Source organism: Danio aesculapii, chromosome 3 (genome assembly GCF_903798145.1).
Source record: "Danio aesculapii chromosome 3, fDanAes4.1, whole genome shotgun sequence".
Lineage (NCBI taxonomy): Eukaryota > Metazoa > Chordata > Actinopteri > Cypriniformes > Danionidae > Danio > Danio aesculapii.
In genome coordinates, this window is record NC_079437.1 from 15953879 (window position 1) to 15977595 (window position 23717).

At 32.8% G+C, this 23717-nt stretch overlaps 1 protein-coding gene across 1 annotated transcript in view; it reads left to right on the top strand.

Moving 5' to 3' along the window:
• Window positions 1–23717, top strand: part of plcl5 (phospholipase C like 5) — a 174505-nt gene that overhangs the window by 22193 nt on the left and 128595 nt on the right.

Genomic DNA, 23717 nt, shown 5'->3' on the forward strand with positions numbered 1-23717 from the left:
TATGATATCGTGATAATTTTCCTGTCCTGTGCAAAGGAATCCAGCTGTTTGTCACAAAGTTGCATAAAGCTACACATTTTATTTGTTGTTTGTACATTTTCAGATACAAAAGTTGGTGAATTCCTTAAAGTGTGCATGTAACATCTATTTTTGAACATTTTCAGGTCAATTTAAACTAATCTTCATAACCGGATAATGTTGGTAGCTATTATCGATGTGAAATTTTGTGATGTGATACTTTTTTATCAAAGTAGTCCATTACATAAACAATACAACATGTCTTTAGATTCTAAAAAGCTTTCATTGTGCGATGGAGCCTGATAGAATGTGCCTGTAATATATATCCCTGCATTTATTTATTTATTTATTTATTTATGTATTTAGACCGCATGTTACACACAAGCAAGAATTCTATTTTTCAGTGCACGAACAACACTTCAGCAAACAAGAGGTTAAGATTGAGTGAGTCACATTTTAGACACAGTATTGTCTTTTTTTTCTGTTTTGCCAAAGAAAATTGTTCCAAACAAAGGCATTTCATAAGACCAGAGATTGCCTGTCAGATATACAGAAGAGATACATGCTTCACAACTACATCAGATACTGTACATGGGAGAATTGTAACATTTTTATATTTATATTAAGGTTATAAATAATCATTTTATTATATTGTATTATAGGTGAAGCAGTGGCGCAGTAGGTAGTGCTGTCGCCTCACAGTAAGAAGGTCGCTGGTTCGATCCTCGGCTGGGTCAGTTGGCATTTCTGTGTGGAATTTGCATGTTCTCCCTGCGTTCATGTGGGTTTCCTCCGGGTGCTCCGGTTTTCCCCACAGTCCAAAGACATGCGGTATAGGTCAGTTGGGTAGGCTAAATTGTCCGTAGTATATGTGTGTGAATGAGTGTGTATGGATGTTTCCCAGAGATGGGTTGTGGCTGGAAAGGCATCCGCTGCGTAAAACATGTTCTGGATAAGTTGGTGGTTCATTCCGCTGTGGCGACCCCGCATTAATAAAGGGACTAAGCCGAAAAGAAAATGAATGATTTATATTATATTATATTATATTATATTATATTATATTATATTATATTATATTATATTAACTTGAGTTATCATGTTCATAAAAACATATAATCATGACATAACCCATGTCACGAACGTGAATGAGATTTTATGCATGCTTATGACAACTGTTATGAAATGTCATTTTAAATGCAAAGATGACATTGTTTGCTATGACAACTTGACAATAAACGTATGCATCACAACCAGTCTATGACAATGACAAGTTTTCATACAATGTTGTCTGTGCATTCAAATTGTTATAACTGAGCGAATGACTTTTGAGTTGTTATAAGCATGCATAAATCTCTTTCACAATTATGATGTCATGTCATGATTATAAAGTTTTAATGACAGTTTTATGACCCCTTCAAATAAAGTGTTACCTATATTATATTATATTATATGATATTATATTATATTATATTATATTATATTATATTATATTATATTATATTATATTATATTATATTATATGATATTATATGATATTATATTATATTATATTATATTATATTATATTATATTATATTATATTATATTATATTATTCTGAATGTGTGCATGTATACTAAAAATACTAGTCATAATATTCGGTCCTGGAATCCCTGAAAAGTCATGGAATTTTGACAAGGCGTTTTAAAGGCCTGGAAAAGCTTTGGAAAAACAAATAAACCCGGAAATGTTTTGGAAAAGTCATGGAAATGTCTTTAACAAATATCTGTGTACTTGAATATGTTTGAGATGATAATATTGAGTAAATTTTAAATTCAATTGCATGCTTCATCTCTTCATGTGACGTTCTTTGTGTGGGGTAAAAAAGCAACTCACAGTTTCAGCTTCGCCTCTTCTTTTACTTGCTTTCACCATAATTCAAGCTACATTTTGAGTGTGGTGTTCAGAAACAATCTCTAACTGCAGGGGTAAGATACTGTGGGTGCTAAAAGCTAATTTGTACTATTCCTATAAGTCTTATAGATACGAGCCAGCATTTGTTAAATATTTTCACACAGACTGCAAGATACTTTCTAAAAACAATTTTACAGATATAAAAAATAAGCATAAATTGCATAGATTGTCGCATATTTTTTGATATGCTGTAATAAATTAAAAAAATTTCTTATTTACCATGTGTACGTAGACATTACATGAAAAATTAGGTCATGAATATTTACCTGAAAGTCCTGACATTTAATGGAGCCAGATCAGTCTCAAAAATAATTCAAAACATGATTAAAAAATAGACCAAACCAATTAGTAAATTCAAAACACGATTCGTTAATACACAAATCCAATTTGTAAGTTCAAAACACAATTCATAAATCCAATACGTAAATTCAAAACGCGATTCGTAAATACACAAATCCAATTCGTAAGTTCAAAACATGGTTCGTAAATACAAAAATCCAATTCATAAGTTTAAAACACAATTCATTAATACACAAATCCAATTCGTAAGTTCAAAACACGATTCCTAAATACACAAATCCAATTCGTAAATTCAAAACATAATTTAAAAATACACAAATCCAATTCGCAAATTCAAAACATGATTCATAAATACACACATCCAGTTCGTAAATGCAAAACCCGATTCGTAAATACACATCTAATTCGTAAATTCAAAACACAATTAAAAAAAAAAACACAAATCTAGTTTGTAAATTTAAAACCTGATTCGTAAATACACAGATCCAGTTCGTAAATTCAAAACCAGGTTCGTAAATACACAAATCCAATTCGTAAATTCAGAACATGATTCAAAAATACACAAATCTAATTCGTAAATTCAAAACATGATTCAAAAATACACGGTTCCAGTTCATAAATTCAAAACCTGATTCGTACTGTAAATGCACAAATCCAATTCCTAAATTTAAAACCGGATTCAAAAATACACATATCCAATTCGTAAATTCAAAACACAATTCGTAAATACACAAATCTAATTCATTTGGCAAAAAATATTTATGATTTGTGTGGTATTTATGAATTTGTGTTTTGAATTTACAAATTGCATTTTGTAAATGTGAATTGTGCTGTGCATATATACATTTTATATTGTAAATGTATTATTTTTGAGACTGATCTGGCTCCATAGAATTTTAGTAGTAAAATACTATGAACAACAGTATGGATGACTTGCAAAGTGTTACGCAGTCTTGTGTTTCAGTCAAGCTGGTCATGAAATCCCCATTTCGGCCCTTTTGAAGCTGCTCAGGAGGTTTATTTCACAGAAAAAGCTATTTTACACCCCGTCCTGGATGCTTTCTTTCTCTTCTTGTCTCTGATTCCCGTCTTTGTGTCTTAGGAACGCAGGTAGATGAGATATCGTCTCTCCCCGGTGTAAACTCATACCGATCATTGTGCACTTATTTCATGCATACACAACAGAAAGGTAATTCAAGAAAGCCATTTTCCCCTCTTTTTTTTGCCTGGCCCTCCTGGCAAGCAGGTTGGGCGTTTGGCTGCGGGCCCAGTTTGTGGCAGTTTTTCATCGACTCCCAATCCTCTGTGTGAAGCTCAGTATATCACATGCTACAAATTACCACAGCGACTTCACTGAAAAGCCAGGAGCTGTTTACATCTATTGTAAGCCTATCGGGCTGACCACACATTTGTCATCCCCTCAGCCACCACACTGGGCTGATATAGAGACAGGCTTGTACAGTACATAGAGGCTCTGGGATTTCATCACTATTGGTAGACAGACGTATTCCAGTCATGAAGATTCAGGTCAGTCCATGTAAAGCACTAGATTAACATCAGACAAACCCAAAACTGATTGTTTGAGCTTGAGGCCTTATGTGGAAATGCATATTTAGGCATCTAGTCACAACCCAGTGCTATAAACAAATGGGATTAAATTTTAATTTGTGTGTTTTGGTACCACACCAATGTTTTGCTACTATGTTTTGGTGCACTTTCTGAAAAGTTCCATAGAGATTTGGGTTTTTCAATGCTGTTTTACTTCCACATAAAAAAAAAAAACTGAATGTGAAGCTACTAGATTAAAGTTATAATCTTTTGAGAATAACGTTGAAATTTTGTGAATTAAATAAAAGTTGGGAGTAAAATTGAAATGCTATGAAACTAAAGTTGGAGTTACACGATTATTCTTGTAATATTTCGATTTCATTCTCAAAATATCGAGATTAACGAGATTAAAGTCATTATATTTTGAAAATAACGTTTAAATTTTGAAGAATTAAAGTTGAAATGTTACAAGAATAAAGTTGAAGTTATACAAGGTTAAAGTCATAATATTTTGTGAATAAAGTTGAAATATTACAAGAATAAAGTCAGATTTATATGAGATTAAAGTCTTAATATCTTCAGAATAACGTTGAAATTTTTAAAGAATTAAAGTTAAAATCTTACGAGAATAAAGTTGAAATGTAACGAAAATGTTACGAGTTACACAAGATTGTTCTTGTAATTTTTTTACTTCATTCTCGAAATATTATCACTTCAAAGTCAGAGTTATGCGAGATTAAAGTCATAATATTTTGAGAATAATGTTGAAAGTTTAAATAATTAGTTGAATAAAGTCAGAATCATACAAGATTAAAGTCATATTATTTTGAGAATAAAGTTGAAATATTACAAGAATAAGGTCAGATTTACACAAGATTAAAGTCGTCATATTTTGAGATTAAAATAAGTCGCTATTTGAGATTAAATTTAATTTTATTGTTGTATTATTACAGCTTTAATCTCATATAACTCCAACTTTATTCTCATAATATTTTGACTTTATTCTCCAAAATATTACGACTTTAATCTAGTAACTTCAGATTTGTAATTTATTTATTTATTTATTTATTTTTTACGTGGCACTGTTCATTTTTTTAACAGTACGTGAAGAAAAAGTTTTTGCCATTTGTTCTGAAGGTCTTTGCTACCACTTCAGAATTTACTATTTATATATAGCTCAATCTGTCATGCTTCTAATGAAACAGAGGTCGCACATTTTGTCAGCTTTTAATTGTCTATCAAAATGAACTTTTTAACTGCTTATAAACAATACAAAGATTTCAAATAGTTCATTCTGAAAGACATTTGAAGCTGACAAAAATCAGAACACAGTATAATTTTTCTAATTGCTGATGTTTTTATCACAATATTATCATATCAAATACGGTATTATACAGTATTAAAATGTATTCTGAAGCAGGAACAGACTTGCTATATGCATATTGTACCTCCTGAATTTCCTCTTGGAATATTTGTATAATATTTAGTCACGATCAATTTTAAAATTATTTACATTTGTGAACTAAGCAATATTATGAACATATACTTTTTAATAAATGTTATTAGCTTCACATTTAATCCATTCTCTGCAAAAAAAAAAATTAATTAGGCTATATTGTATATTTCGTTGTTGTATTATATGTAAATTTATCCATTTATGATGCAACTTTGTTTTCATATGCCAAAATTACTAAATTAATAATTATCAGAGAAAGAATCGAGAATCTTGCATGCTTTTTGCACATCTAAAATGATTTTCAAATTCATCTAAAAACACCTTTAGAAATACTCAATATTCATTTAATTTATTTATTATGTCTAAATGTTAAAAATGATTTCATGCTGAGACACCAGCAATCTTTTAAAATGAAACTTTTTTTAATACACCGAGCACTTTTTAAAAATTCTAACACTCTTTCTGAAGGAATAAATGACTTGCTATATAATTGGATGGATCTATGTTTGAAAAATTATTGCTTTCTTTCTGTAAGTAGATTAATCTTTCTCATAAAGAAAGCCCATTGTCTGTTATGCAGTATTATTTATATGGCATTTCAACCAGAGAATCTAATCGCATAAATTTCACTGAATCATTCATCAGTCGTGTGCATGCATGCATAATTATATCCATCCATCAAGTTCTGAGAGCAGAAAGTCAGGTGTCAGTAAATAGTGAGAGAGCACGATGACAGAGAGTCCCTAGAAAGGGAACAGATTTATCCTCTTTCATTAAAACCCCAGCTAATGTTCTGACTGATTGGTTTGTTTACTTTGACTGCTCAGTGCATCTGCGTTTTCTCTTATTTTGTCATCATTGTGTCACGTGACCAAGGCTTGCCTGGATGACAAGTGCATGAAGCATGGAGGAAGTTGGCTGGCTTTCAGAAAGAAAAGAAAAAAAAACAGGAAATGAGAGTAGTTATCGGCACATTGCATGTCATGTTTCAGCACTGTAGTTTGTGGTTGTCACATGCATAGGAAATCAGTGTGTCTTCGCCTGTAGGCTAACTGTAGATCTGTTTTATTTATGCTTTCATTTGCATTGTAGATCATTTGGGAACATCATTTTACCTCAGTAACTGAGAGGAATGTGTTTAGAGTTGTATTTTGTGGGTTTAACGTACATATGTGAATACATACACACTTTAAAAAAATATTCCTAAATAAGCAGTATTGTATGATTTTTATTTTCCCCATTTATTTATGCTTTAAAATTGCATTATTGCACCTTGATCTTTCTTTTACCTTTTTAACCTCGCAAAGTTTTATTTTTTATTTTTTTTTAAAGTTACTTTTGTTAGCTTTTCTAATAGTTTGAAGTGATATATTGTCTGGGTTGGTGTTGTGTATTACGGTACAAAAACCTTGTAATAAACAATCATTACATTTTCTGTTATTCTACAGACTCTCTCTACAGATTCTCTATATATTACTTATATACATTAACTACTAAAATGTCAATAAAAGTCCCTTTTTGCAGTTGATTTAGCAATATCAAAAGTTGCAAAATTCTGTCGAACAGCGCTGCGAAAAGGGGTGGGATTAAACAAGACGACTCAATATAAAAAAGCGAGCGATTGGTCCATATTGTAAATTTCTGTACAGAGAGGTCATGTTTTGATATTCGATTGGTCTCATGCAGTCACGTGATGCGATTTTACAGGTCCGAGCTCACCAAGCTTGAACTTTGCATCGCAGTGAATTGCGAAACTTGTCGTATGAGCTTGCGTATCCGATCTGTCGTTTTCGTTTGTGTATGAATGGAAGTCTACGGAGAGAAAAGTGCAGTGTGACCGCAGCTTAAATCACAAAAAGAGCTGAGTGATATGACCTGGTGCATAAAACACTTATATTAAGCAGTTTACATGTGTATGTTGCCTCATTACAAACATGCAGCCATATCTTTCACAATATACACATTAAATTAACAAAAGATTCAGTCATGCAGATCTTATGCCTCTTTGTACATTCTGACAAGCTGTAAACGAGTGAGATTACGGCCCAATTCCAATTGTTTTTGTACCCCTATCCCTTCCTCCTGGCCTTTTATACAGAGTGTGAAGGGAAAGGGCTTCAAATTAACCTCTATGAAATGGGACATCACAACACTCGCACACGTCATCATATGTTGTTGTGAGCTCTTCATATGAGATTGACGACGGCGACTGCTGTAGTTATTCCAGTTAAATTTTTTTATTTTTGGCATTTATCTTCAGGAAATCACTGAAGGCAAAGATATGTTATCATAACGATCTAATGTGGCAATAAGATCGTAACTGTACTGTGCATTTACACCGTGGCCATATTCCTCTATGTCAACAAAACAACATCATCATTATACCATACACTGTAAAAATGTAATTCCTAGCCACTAGACTTTTCTGACAGGGTATTCGCGTGTCATCGAGTGCCAGATGTAAAAGTATGTTGTAGGACTGCTATACAGGAGTTATTATTATGGATTATAGATGGCCAAATTTACCTATTTTTTTAAAGCATGACCGTATAACATGAATGCTGTTATGATTGTATTAAAACATGTATGTTTGTTTGTTTGTTTGTTTTAAAAATTCTTAATAATGGCAAAGAATACTTAAATTTGTGCATCTTCTGACTCGCTTGTGCAGCCATGTTGCAATTTGTAGATGGCGCATTCTGGGAATTTTTTATACCCCTTGGTTTCAAGTGTGGTCCTGGAAAATCTCAGTTTCATGGGCTATCTAACCCTTTCGTTTAGCCCTACGCCTTCAAGCTAAAGAGAATTGGGGTAAGTAAGTTAAGGGGAAGGGCTAAGGGATTGGGTAACTTACTGTGTGGCTATGTATGGCTACTTGCTTCCTTGTGTTCAATAAAACCTTCCTTTTAAAAAAAATAAAGAAATTAATTACACATATTCAGAAAATGTAATAAGTTGTGTTTTATGAAGAATATAAGTGGGAAAAAAATTGTGTTGTAATCTCCCATTTTGGCCAGTGAAATGCTGCCTGCAGCATCCATATTAATGATCCCATGTGGATTGTTACAGTTGGTGTTTTGTTCTGATCGGCCCGTATTTCCATTGGGATTTTAAACTCATGGGATTCACATGAGAACAAAGAAGCCATGGTGCTTGAGGCTCTGCAGTATGTCATTACCATGGACTGAACTCTTACTTCTCAGCTATGCCACGGTATTTTCAAATTTTCATTCTATCTTAAATATTTTGCATCTTAAATATTTTGACTCACTAGACATATGATTGATATTCAATAATTAAATATATCTAACAATAATAATATTTATTATTTAATATTTTTAAGTGCCTTTTAGGAACATTCATTCTCATTCACTCAAAACATGACGTTTGCTGTTTGTTCAAATTGCTTATTTACATTGAGCTGAAACAACACAATTCTAAGTATTTTGGGGGGACAACTTAATTGTTTTGTTCAATCTACCTACATTTATAAAAACTAATAAGTTAACTTAATTCCTTTATGTTCTCCCAACACAAATCGATTGTGGAACCCTGTGTGTTTACAATGTTGTATTTACAGTAATATTCATAACAGCCTCAAATGCTTGGAGATTTAATTGGCTTAATAGTTTAAACATGGATATTTACACAGTTAATACCATGAAATATTGACTGTTTATGGGGCTATTGTACGTTAGCACCCTCCAATGGTTTACTAATTTAATTAAACTCCTGATGAAAACTTTTGAAAAAATGCACACAATCTTAGGTGATGTTCATTTTTTAGTTAATGGCTAATAATGCTTTAAAATAGTAATCATTCATAAAAAAAAAAATTTCGGCTTAGTCCATTTATCAGGGGTTGCCACAGCGCAATGAACCGCTAACTTATCCAGCATATGTTTAAAAGCGGATGCCATTCCAGCTGCAACCCAGCACTGGGAAACACCCATACACTCTTGCATTCACACTCATACACTGTGACCAGTGTAGCTTATTCAATTCACCTGCACCGCATGTCTTTGAACTGTGGGGGAAACCGGAGCACCCATGCGAACACGAAGAGAACATGCACAACAGAAATGCCATCTTGACCCAGCCAGGGCTAAAACCAGTGACCTTCTTGCTGCGAGGCCACCATGACACCCCTAAAATAGTAATCATAATCTGATAAAAGCTTCAACAATTAATCACAAAATAGGATATTTGTTACCGTCATTAACCTAGTTTTGACAGTCAATACCACATTATAGAAGTTGGTTGTTGCAAAGTGTGAGATGTTGGAGAGCTCTTCTACCAGGTTTAGCGGCAATATTTCTTTGGCAATGCAGTTTGCTGTTGCGTGGGTTATACCATTGTACTGTATGCTTAGATGTATTCTCATAAGGCATTGTTGCAGAGTTCTGTACTGACTCCTTCACACAATCTGTTTTTCCATTTGATATAAGATATAACCTTCATATAGCTTTTATGTTCTTCATATTTGTTTAATGTCAGAATTTGTGGTATTTCTACACCAGTGTCATTTTGGAAAATGGCTACAAAACAATTTGAAGAAGGAAAAGAAAAAAAGAATATGTCTAGTGCATTTGTACAGTCACACATGCTGGGTTGTTGTAACCGAATATTGGGTCAAATATGGACAGTCTAATTATTGGTTTAAAATGTGCCATTTAAATTAAAGTTTTGTCCATATTTGTCCCAGTGTTGGGTTATGACAACCCAGCATTTTTTTAGAGCGTAGTCATGCAAACATAAAATAGCTTAGTTTGAAAGGGATCATACATCTCTACTGACAAGACTTTTTTTCGTTTGGAAACTGATAGATTGTTTGGCTTGTTTCATATGCAAGCAAGTTTCTGCATCTGAAATGGTGTGATCCAAATGGCCTACAGGAAGTCCAGAGTTGTAACCCAACTAATCTCTGATGGGGGTCATATCCTTTGTTATAGAGTAGTGTCTCACAGACAGTACTTTGGGTTAAGTTACTTGAAAACCGGCGAGTTAACATCGATGCTGGGAAATGTACTATTCATTGTCTTCTACAAAGTCTTCTCCCTGTGAGAACTTTGGTCGGCTTATTTATTTTATGTATTAGAGCCATCTAATTTATTAGATGGCTCTAAGAACAGTACCCAAGAACAGTTAAGCCAAATACAGCAAAATCTAACAAAACTTTAGTTTTCGACTACTTCACTGTCATTTAAATGTAAAGTTTTTTTTATTTTCTTCAAGTTTAGAAAAATTTTACATCATAAATGATTTTTAAAATGATCCATCTATACTAGGGATGTGACAAGATGCTTACTCGACGAGACGAGACACGATATTGGGTTCACGAGAACGAGACAACATTTTTACACTATTTTTTAAAAAATCGTCTTTTAATTAACTGAAAAAAAATCACAAATTGCAACCCTGTTTAGGTGCTTTTTTTAAATCAACTTGTAATGGATATTATTTTACTTACATTTTAATGAATTTATGAAGTAAAGGGCATGCAAACACTGCAAAATGTTTTGCTAATAGCCTATGTGAATGGAAAAATCTTTTTTTTTATCATTTTAAATATTAACTAAATGTTTGCTAATATATGAATGGAAAATAGACAAATCACAAACTGAAACACAAACAATTTGGGTGTTTTTTGTTTTGTTTTTTTTAAATAATGGTAATAAATGGTTTTTTTTTTTTTTAATTTTGATGAAGTCTATGTCATAAAGGACATGCAAACACTCTACAGACTGGCTTCTCCCCTGTACAATTTCACATAAGAAATCGAACTACTTTCCACAAATTGAACCTAAAAAAAAGCATGTAATTTTTGGTGTTTAATTTTTACTTAAATAAATCAATTTCACTTTCATTCAGCAGGATTTCATTCATGCCCCGTGACTCACTTTAAGCTACTGGATGTGATTGTGCGAATATGAAACAAGCACTGATAGAAGCAAGTTGTTTTAATGTTATTTGATACCGCACGCGAATGAAAAAAAATTCTGCTTTTCCCGGACAGCATAAATGTGTGTACTAGAATGATGAAGGCGGGTGTCTCGAGTCTCCAGGAGTTCAGTGTGTATGGTCCCTTACTCACTCAGTAGGTGCAGAGAATAGTGTAAAACAGTCGTGCGTGAATGGCTTATCCTGTCGCAAAATGCGGCTAAACGTCCTACACGACGGTAATAGTTTGATTGCGGTGTTTACATGTCTGTACCAAAGACTGGTCTGTACTTCACAGTAATAATGCGACTGAAATAGGAATTCTCCACATGTCCTAAATCCATTTGTGTTTACGACAATTATGACTTTAAGCATATTTGAAGCGCTATTCCATCGCATGGTTATGAACCATAATGTAAAGGTAAAAAAGCAACAAGCAACCAAGTGACAGATGCAACTCCTGAGTTGCCAGGTGTGTGCAAAGCACGTTGCAGTTCAAATCCAATCCTTCCTCCAATCTTCAATGCTAATTTCACCCTCATGCTCCATCATAACATCACACCTCACAAGACAACTTTTCACCTCCATGAGAAATCTCGTCGCGAGATTAAAATCGCGACGAGATTTATCCCGCGAGATCTTGTCATACAAGATCTCGTCACACCCCTAACTTATACACATTTCCACAAAAATTGACAAAAGGCTATATTACATATGCCAGGTCAGTATTTGCTGCTGTAACCTTGTTATTAGTAAACAGTACTTGTAGGGAAGTGATGATATGGTGTCATTGGCGTCTCATATGTAGAAATGTAGAACTGTGTGTCAGATGCATACAATACAACATAGGAAAAATTACAGTTTGTCTTATTTTTCTTATTTTCCCACTATCCCCTCAAAATAAAATAAATGTATGAATTATAAACAAACATATCATCTGAAAGAAAAAACATAATAATAAACTAAAAATTAAATTAAAAATAAAAGAAATTCTTTAAAAAAATATTAATGATAAATGACCAAGTTTACGATAAGAGCAAAAATGTAAAAATAAATAAATAAATAAATAAATAAATAAGTAAATAAATAAAATGTAAAAGTTCACATTAAGGAGTCAATATTTCCTCTTTTCAATTATTTACTGTGTATTAGAGCTGATATCAACTAAACAGGGTAAACCTTTGATATGGTCTAACACAGGGTTTTATACTATTTTTATATTTTATTTTATTCATGTTTTCAGCCTCAAAAATGCCGTTGTTGTGTAAAACAAACAGACAAAACGCATAAACTTTCACATTTTTGGCTGAAAACATTGTCAATGCCCTTAAAGGGATAGTCCACCCAAAAGTGAAAGCCTTCATCGCTGACTTGTTTCCAAACCTGCAGGACATTGTTCCTAGAAAGGATTTTGCAGAAAGTCATATCTTGCATTGATCTGCAGTTGTTTAGCTTTAACTGATGATCCAGCATGCTTACATGCATTTCTAAGTGCAGTCATTAAAAAATCCCCTCAGATCAGTAGCTGCGGGGTAAGTTTATCAGAGCTGCACAGACTCTTGGCTCAGCACCCTGAAGACACTTGTTCCCACGGGGTAAAGTAAAGAGCAGCGGGAACGCTCAAACGCTCTTTAAAAAAAAGTCCCGAAGACAATTTTGACAGTTCGCCAACGCTCTCAGCCAGGCGCCTGGCTCCAATTCAGACCAACCAGCTAGTGAATGGGGTTGTGGTGGGTAGACTGATCTCAGAGCAGAGCCACAGATTGTTTTTAACATGAGTCATCATAACTTGATCAATCGCCTTCCACCAACTTAACAACTTCAACATAAATCCTCTGTTTATATGTGTGTGTGTTACTATAGTGTGCACTGTGCTACACTGCACTGCTGTTCCCCTGTCAGTAATAAAGCACTGTGTGTGTGTTATACTTGACATGAAGACTTTTTGTTTCCAAACCTATGGCTTTATAAGTAATAAATTCGTCCCTTTCTCCCAGTGTGTGCAGGCTGTGTGACGATCATATTATAGTCGGTTGTTCTTCTCTTATACGAATGTTTTCCAAAACAGGCCAGTGTAGTTTTGCTCAGATTTTGAGAAAAGACATCTGAGCAGTAGCAGTAAACAACTAATGAGATTTTTTAAATACATGAAGTTCAAACTTCAAATGCTTTGAAAGAAGACAGCAAACAAGAAGCTGGCAGATGCATATATAAATCTCGGCAGGAGGCCGAAAATATATAGCTACATATTTATTTAGCATAAAGTGTCAATATTTATTTAGTAACAAAGGGTAGTAGATTTCAATTCTATTTATACAGTTGAATGACAAATTTGAATTGGTTCTCTAATGTTTATCAAGTGATGTTTAACAGAGCAAGGACTATTTTGCAGTATTTCTTATTATATTTAACTTATTAAAGTATTATTGTTTAAAAAGTTCTTTTTGGAATACATTTTTTGAAAGGTCAACAATATTATTAGCCTTAAGAAATATTTTTTTTTTGCTTGTATATTTTGGTATAAAACAAACCTCTGTTATCTATTGATGTGCCTAATTAACCTACTGTAACATGTCTAGTTAACCTAGTTAAGCCGTGAGATTGCGCTTAATGCTAAATACTCTTGCAAAATAACTAACAAATATTAGTTACCATCATCATGGCAAATGGGCAAGACAAATTAGTTTTTAAAATCATCTTGTTTAAATGTGTGTTGAAGGAAAAAATCTTGGATGTGGAGTTATTATTAGACTAAGGAGCTAATCATTTTGTCTTCAACTATATACAGTATATATGCATGTGTCCTGAGTTTATCTAAACTAGAAATCACAATATTGTCATTTAGCATAACAATATTGAGAATTTATTTGCAGAAAATATGACTTAAATATCTAAAATATTATATTGACAGTATTATTGTCATGATTACCCGTTTCAAGGTATACCACAGTAAATTTTCTGATGGTTTATCATTATCATTAAAATGGATTTATTATCATACTTTTGAAAGCTCAAGGTAAATCCTGAAACATTGCAATTAGCGGTTATATAAATGCATGATTATATAGACAGATAAAAAATGTATATATATATATATATATATATATATATATATATATATATATATATATATATATACACAAAAATTATGTTGTATTCTTTTCAATTAAAGTATGAACTGCACATTGAGTATATTGAGCTGAAGTTGGACTTCACAATATTAAAGTATGAAAGTCAAATCTGTCAGAAAAATTGCAATTGAATATTTTCATCAAATCGCACAATGCTTTTTGCCTTTTAATGAGCAGCTTTATACAATTTAGTGAAAACTAGGTAAAAGTTGATCCCTGTAGATAAAGGTATTTTTCCAAATGCAAGTTTAACTTGTAATAAAATGCACACATGTAAAAGACAATGGAATAAACAATATATGAAATAATACAGGGACATGTAAAGAAATACGAAATACACAGTTGTTTACCACAAATTTCAAAAAGCACATTTTATCGTTTTTTTTTTCCCATTTCAGATACAGAACTTGTTGTAATGCTTTGTGTGTGTGTGATTTATTTTGTGTTTAGGTCGTTTTACCAAAAACGTAATATTATTTATAGCCGTGATGATTAATTTGGTCCCTATAAGGGATTATAAAAAATTCGTCTAAATATCAAAAGATAAATATATTATTTTTCACAAATTATTTAAACGTTGACCATGTTATTTATACATTGACCTTGTTAACTTGAAGTATTTACCGGATGTTGATACCAACCAAAAAAATCCATATATGCAAAGGAAACAAATCTAATTAGTTTACAAATTATATGTAATGAAGTGAAATGACACGGAAAAAGTATTGAACACATGAAGAAAAGGAGGTGTAGAAAGGCAGTGAAAGCCCAGAACGCAGCTGAAGTCTCTCAGTAGTTATTCAGCAGCCCTCTGTCCTTCATCAGTGTAAATGAATATTAGCTGCTTAAGTACAACATTAGCAGGATGATGAAGATGAAACCAGGGTGGACATTTCAGCAAGACAATGATCCAAAACACAGCCAAGGAAATTCTCAAATGCTTTCAAAGAAAGAAAATCAAGCTGTAGAATGGCCTAGCCAATCACCCGACTTGAATCCAATAGAAAATACAAAATAAAGATCAGATTTGATTGATGAAACCCACAGAACCATCAAGATTTTTATACTCGATTGTTCAATTTCTGTACTTGAATACTCCACAGAAAACCAAGAAGCTCTGTTTATTTACTTATTTTTGCTTGTAAGTTATTATAATGTATACAGATGCTCTGCATAGAAACAGACTTTACCAGCCCAGTCGATCTATGAAATCTTTCCAAATCATCTGGTGAAATTAGATTCGTATTGCAGCAAAAGAAAACATTGCAATGTCAGATTTGTCCAATATCATGCAGCCCTAATAATCCCTATAATCGTGATAAGAAATTCTCATAACATTTCATCTGTAATACACACACATATCGAATCATGTATCAGAAGCAGTATGATACTGTAAATGAGAACGCCTACTAACAAGCAACAATGCCAAAGACTTTCCAAATGACTGCCAATTTACTTGATAATAATCTCGACAAATAATTCCATTAACACCTCATAAACCCGTCAGCTTTCATTTTGGTGGTTTGCTTTAAAGCGCAGGACTTGTACAGTAAATGAGTGTCTGATAATATTCTTCCCTGCACCACAGACCCAACTCTCTATCCCTGCTCGCTCTGCCCAAGGTGCCAGTACTGCTGGTACACAGATGGCTTCAATATAGGATGGCAAATTGTGCCATGAAAGTGGAGGAGGCGAGTACGGTGTGTGTTTGTGTGTGCGCACATGCTGTGTAGGATTTGGTCATGTGCAAATGGAAATAGCATCCTTGTTTTTGGCTGTCACGTTGATTCAATCTGTTGCTCAAAGTTTTTTTTTTTTTTGTTTGTTTTTGCTGGGATCTTGCTTATGGGTGTGTGTTTCTCTCCAGCAGTGGTGCGGTGAAATAATTCAGTATAGACTTTAGAGTTTTGGAGCTGAACCGTGCCAGTGCTGATCTCAAGACAGCTCTGAAGTGGATCAGCTGAAGGGCAGGAGACTGTTGGGACTGTCGGCAGATCAGCCGCGGGTCTCTTGAACGTTCCTCATGCTGTGCTGCCTGCTGGCTTTCGGGTCTGTTGTAGTTGAATTATTCAGATTACAGCCCACACACTGTTGATTTTAAGATATTTATGGTGCTATGAGGTGTATTCACAATATGGGTGGGTGATATGAGCTAAAATTTCTATCATTTTTTTTAACACTCTCTAGTGAATTATTATATTATATTTTATTATATTATATTATATTATATTATATTATATTATATTATATTATATTATATTATATTATATTATATTATATTATATTATATTATATTATATTATATTATATAAATAGTGTACACAATAAACAATAGTGTATACTAATTCACAAATATGGCGATCGAGATGGGCAAATGATCGCCATTCAATATGGCTGAACCGTTCTCTATCAGTCATCATAGGTCAGGGGTCACCAATCTCGTTCCTGGAGGTCCGGTGCCCTGCAGGGTTTAGCTCCAACTTGCCTCAACACACCTGCCTGGGTGTTTCAAGTATACCTAGTAAGACCTTGATTAGCTTGTTCAGGTGTTTGATTAGGGTTGGAGCTAAAATCTGCATGACACAGGACCTCCAGGAACAAGTTTGGTGATCCCTGTGATAAATGATCAGTCAGTATTTATCTGACAGAGTCAATATAACAGATACTCGATTGCTGGCCTTGCTGAAACATTTTTTCAGAGATATATAAACGTTCTAAATTGGACAGGTTTAATTTATTTAATGGATTCATTATAAGGAAGGGAATAGTAGCAAGTTAACATGTCTAAAATACATCTTTAATGCAAATCTTTTTACATTTAATAAATTATAACACCATATTAATTTAACAGTGATTAAATACTGTTATTTGCTTAATTTTTTAAAAAACTTTTTAAATAAAGATTTCCTACAATAAATACTATAGTAATTTATAGTAAATAATATATTGTTTTTAAACCATAAAGTACTGGTAATTTGTGGTAATTATAGTTGCAACAAATATAGTAATACAATCAAATTAACTGTTATTAATAATAAATAAAACTGTTGCTAGTTTAGTAAAAGATAAAGTAGTTTATTAGTTTATAACTTAAATTATTTCATTTAATAAATTAATTTAAAATACAGTTTTAAATTAAGTTTTATAATTATTAAATGTGACACATCATTGTTTGTTTTTTATATTTTACTACATAGCGATTTTAACTGAGTATGACAACATTAAGATCCTGAATTAGTTTATTACACTTAATCCTAATTAGACGGTCTATTGGATTTTCTGTGTGTATGTGGATATGTGAATAAAGTCATAAGTGTTTTAACTAATTATTTTTATTTACATAATTTAAGTTCCAAAACTGCACAGATGTTAAAATGATTCTTAGGTCATCGTTAAACAAGAAAAAATACAAAACTGATCCTTCATTAACCATATATGGTTCGCCCTGCCTAGATCGTGTGTGCCTGAAATGTGTGTGGGTCTGCAGCTGCATCTCTAATAACATGTCTTTATTAAGTTTTCACAAGATTTTACAACAAATCAAACCCCAATACTCAAAATGTAGAATAAATAATTGAATAATAATCATTAAAAAAATAAATATCTAATCAAACACCAATTTACATTCCACAACTTCAGTCTTCCAAAGCTTCTTCAATATCTTTTTTCACAAAGTTCAAACAAACTTTGTACAAATATTTTTGTAATGAAATATATCAACTGATGATAACTATTAATAGTTTCCTAAACCCTATTTATCTGCAGTATGTAATATTAGAGCTATAAAATCATTTAAAGATTAACTTTAAGTGAGCATTACAGTGTTAAAGTTAGGCGTTAAGTATATATACATGTAAAATATTAAAAACGTATTATTCTGGGACACTCTTTGATACCTTGTTTGTCCTTTGAGAGGTTAAACTCGAATAAACGTTCAGTACTGCTGGTTTCTGAGATCCGAGAAGAGTGCAGTGACTGGTCACCGTTCCATTAGTGCTTTTATTTCCATTTGCAAAGCATATTGACCTCTGTGACACGTCCTGCCACTGGGAGACTGAGCATGTGCTGTCAAACCCATGCATCAATGTCTCTCTTGTTTCTGTCCTTTGCAGTTCACGGTTGATAAAGCTCGGGCATTTCTAGACCTGTTTAGAAATGGGATATCTTAATATGCAGTTGAAGTCACTTGAATTATTCGCCCTCCTGTGAACTTTTATTTCTTTTTTAAATATTTCCTAAACAATGTTTAACGGAGCAAGGAATTTTTCGCAGTATTTCTGATAATATTTTTTCTTCTGAAGAAAGTCTTATTTGTTTCATTTCAGTTAGAATAAAAGCAGTTTATGCCTGCAGTTTATTTATAATGTATTGTATTATAATGTATTATGTTCTAAGATTGAGTAGATTATTGCAGCTGGCTTTTCCATTCTTTATTCACATATCAAATAGTTTTTTTCAGGTTTTTTTTCTCTCAGTTATTCGTGTGAGTCACAACAACCTCACCTCCTCTGCTCCCCAGCAGCCTTCTCAATGTGTGTGTCTCTGTATGTGTGTTTGGAGGGAAGGATGTTATCCTGAGGCATCTCAGCCGCATTCCAGCCTTTATCCCAGCATCTCAAGTGTGTGCGTCTGTGAGTGAAAAGCATGGAAAAGTTGAGAACTTGGGGTGTTGTTGAATGCGAGCGTGTTTGTCTGTGTGTGTTTGTTTGCTTTAGATCTATTTGTTATTGTGTGATCTCTCCCTTGGCTGAACAGTGATTCAGATTCTTGCTTAAACACACACACACGCACGCACGCACGCACGCACGCATGCACGCACACACACACACGCACACACACACACACACACACACACACACATTAGTACAGCTATCTTTAAGGGGACTTCCCATAGATGTAATGATTTTTATATTGCATAATCTATCAACCTTACTCCAAAACCCAACTCTTACAGAAAACAATCTGCATTCTTACATATTCAAAATACTTCATTCTGGGTGATTTATGAGCCTTTTTTCTTATGGGGATCAAACTGTCCCTATAAAGTCGAAATTTACTGGTATTGCTTACTTGTGGGGACATTTGGTCCCCACAACACTGAATGCAAGGTACACACAAACACACATACTTGTGTATATTTGCACTATAAAAAAATGCAGGGTTCCACAAAATTCATTCATGTTGTCCCAACAAAAATCGATTAAGTTAACTTAAATTTAAGTGGATTGAACATAAAATAATTAAATTGTCCCCCAAAAATCTGAAGAATTGTGTCGTTTCAGCTTATTTTAAATAAATAATTTGAACAAGCAGCCAAATAATGTTTTTGAGTGTGTTTTTATGAGGACTCTCCATAGGTGTAATGTGTTTTATACTGTAAAAGCATATATTATGTGGCCTTACCCTACCCCTACCTCAACCCTAATAAGAAAATTGGCAAATATTGAATGTCAAAAGACCCTAGGTATGATTTTTAGCGTTTTAAATGACCAGGACACTCTACATATCCTTGTAAACCAGCTTAATTGTGTACAACTAGGTCATACCCATGTTGTTATACAATTTTGTGTCCTCTTAAAGCACATATACCTGTACACAGACACGTACTTATTCATTTGTGAGTGTTTGTAGATGAAGCAACTAAGGAAAATTTTGAACAGCACAAGATCTCTGAACCGCATCTCCCCTTTTAAAAGCTGCGGTATGCTGAAAATGACTGTAATTATTATAACGAGAGAAGCAGAAAGAGATTGTGCGCTGGGGATGTTTTATTTTGATCCTTTCCCTGACCAGAAACAATGGCATAAGCAGGCATGCATGGCATCATGGAATGTTGTCGTTTATTAAATATTTCTGCCAATTTGAGTGTGCTTTCTGATGCTTGTAAGCTCTATTTAACACATTTGACCATTTTTACATTCATTTTGCGGCTGGGCGATTTGATCAAGATGATTTTTGTGCGCGTTTTGTCAGTAAAGCCGGTTCTAGTAATCCTCCAGCATGTGTGTTTGGATCAGAGATGCCCAAACTAGGGCCTGCGAGCCAAAGTTGGCCCATCTGAGAAGAGAGGGAGAATGATGGGGATGGTTTCGAGATTGTCAATTCAAATTGAAAGTTACCCTTTGTTAGTTAGTTTATTTTATTAGTAAAAGCTAACTGAAATTAAATGTTTCAATTAATTGGTGTAAGATTTTGTTCAAATGTACATACTGTCCACCGACAATGCAGAGACTTTGGTGAGGAAATCAAGATAAAGCCAGATTCAGCTTAACTACTGTATTCAACATTGAACATCGAATGTGATTGTTTGTTTTTATTGCAACAAGTTATCATTTAAAAAGTTATACTGCATTAGTTAATGCCATTTAAAGTATTGTTTTCTATTTATTTTGAAATATTATTAAATTAAGAAATTACCCATCACAAATTTAATGTAATATACAGTAGTTTGATATATTCACCTTGGGCCCACGGCTCTCTAATATTTGTTTTTTTGGCCCTTCATACAAAAAAGTTTGGGCAGTGTTTACAACACAGAGTCGTAGTTCACCAAATATATCGTACAGCAAAACCAGGCCCAATTTAAATTTGAAAGTTGAGTTCATTTATATAGCACATTTCATACACAATGGAAATTTAAAGTTATTTACAGAAACAAGAATAAAAGAAACAAATACAAGTATAAGAAATAAAGTATAAATACAAGTATAAGAAATAAAAACCACAAAGAATTTGTTTAAATCTGTCTAAAATTCAGCTGTAGTAAAATTTGCACTTGAAATTGCAAAATATGTGTTTGAAAAAACCCCCTCAAAACTACAGACAAATAAATATTTCTGGGACTATTCAATATTTACATTAAGTTTAGATTTTTTTTAGGTGTTTTAAATTACTAGGACACAATGCGTGTCCTTGTAAACCACCTTAATGGGGTGTAACTGAGTCATATCCAAGTCATTGTGAGTATATGCAAAGTCATGTGTTTAGTCACCATGATTCAATGAAAGCAGTTGAATCTTCTGTTTATTCATCAATCCGATAATTTTTTTGAGTGTGGTTTATGAAGACTCCTTATAGGCGTAATGTTTTTTTATACTGTTACAATGCTTATTACATGGCCTTACCCTACCCCCTCAACCCTAATAAGAAAACTGCCAAATTTTGAATGTCAAAAGACCCCATTAACTTCAGATTTTTAAGTGTTTTAAATTACTAGGACACACCTTAATGGGGTGTAACTAGGTCATATCCATGGCATTATGCAGTTTATGCGTTAGCGTTTGTTTTTAGTCACCCTGATTCAATGAAAGCAGTTAAATCTTCCAGAAAAATTTATTTCAAACACCAGAAATATTTATTTCAGCTAACTGATCATTATTTTGAGTGTGGTTTATGAGGACTCTCCATAGGCGTAATGTATTTTATACTGTAACAATCCTTATTACATGGTCTTACCCTACCTTAACCCTAATATGAAAACTGCCACATTTTGAATGTCAAAAGACCCCATTAAGTTTTGATAAAGTGTTTTAAATTACTAGGACACAATGCGTGTCCTTTTAAACCATGTTAATGGGGTGTAACTAGGTCAAATCCATGTCATTATGCTGTATATGCATATAATTATTTGTTTTTAGCCACCCTAATCCAATAAAAGCAGTTAAATCTTCTGTTTATTCAACAAACTAAATTTTTTTAAGTGTGGTTTACAAGGTCTCTCCATAACTGCACATACACTGGATAACAGTGGTTTGTTCTGTAACAAATAAAAAAAAAATTCTAAAGAGAACCAATAATTTTATATATATATAGTTAATACTTCATACATATTTATTTATATATATTTATTTATATATATATATATATATATATATATATATATATATATATATATATATATATATATATATATATATATATATATATATATATATATATATATATATATATATATATATATATAAAATTAATTAGAACAGCTTTTATGCCAGCCAAACTAAACGAATAAAGACCCTTTTAGAAGAAAAAATAAATAACAAATACTGTGTAAATATAAAAATATACATATAATAGAAATACTGTGGCAAATGCCCTCACTCTGGTAAATATCACTTGGGAAATATTTGAAAAATAATTCTGCCTTCGACTGGGTAGAAAATAATTAAAAATCAGCTCTTTTTTTTATTCCAACAAGTTGTATGCTTCAAACGGTAAACTAAAAATGAATAATTGTGACCTGTAATGACAATGCACCCTTCCGCACACCCGCACCATCTGTTTAATCATCTCCTTAGTTTGTATATGATGAATATTCACGTGCTTACAGTAGACAGATGTCGATTGCCTGGAGGGAGGAAAGAAGACACGATGAGGGAACCGAGAGAGACTTGGAGAAATCAGAGGGGAAGGATGTTAAATTAGGCGATGAATACGATTGAATGAGATAAGGGTGCCATTTATCAAACGTTAGTGCGAATACACTGACTAAGAACAATTACTGAGGGGGTTTCATGTAGACATTTACTGCATTAGAAAAGGAAGGGTTTAATTTTGCCCTTTACATCTCTTTAGACACAAATGAAGCGTTTTAATCATACTTGATCATATTAACTTTACCTGAACTTCAATGGAGTATGAACTTTTTATGTTTATTAAAGAAGATTCTTGTTAAGGCTGACTTTGCTTGATTAAAATGCAGTAATAAGATTAATATTGTGAAACATTATTGCGGATAACAATGCATTTTCTGTCTTATTATATTTTAAAATGAACTAATCCATAAATATGTGATGGCAAAACTGAGTTTTTAGTATCATTACTCCAGTCTTGTCACAAATATCTTGCAAAAGCCAATATAAAATTACCATGTCAGTGTTGAAAACCAACAATGAATCAGCACAATTTCATAGAAGTTATGCTTTTTTTAATAAATTGAGTGATCAAAAGCACAACATCTGTTTGAAATATATTGTAAGCAACTCTTCTGTCACTTTTAATCTAATTAATAATGCTTCCTTGCTCAGTAGAAGTGTTTATCTCTTTAAAAAATCTTACTAATCCATAACAAACTGAATAGTAGTGCAACTTATTTTGGTTTGTAACTTACTGTATTTATTGCTCAAATCAGAAGGATTGCTTTACATTTCATTTCTTTGTATGGCATCATTTTATGAACTTAAGCATTTGTGCACTCGTACATGGTGTGCTTATTCTTAGTGAGAACTGAAATCACAATAAAGCAAATGTAACTTCCACTCATTTATTTAATTCTCTAATCCTTTTAAATACAGAAATGTTTGGGATTTTAGCTTAAGCCAGGACTAGGGTTTCACTAAATTTGGTTCACACTTAGCTATTGCTTGATACTAATTG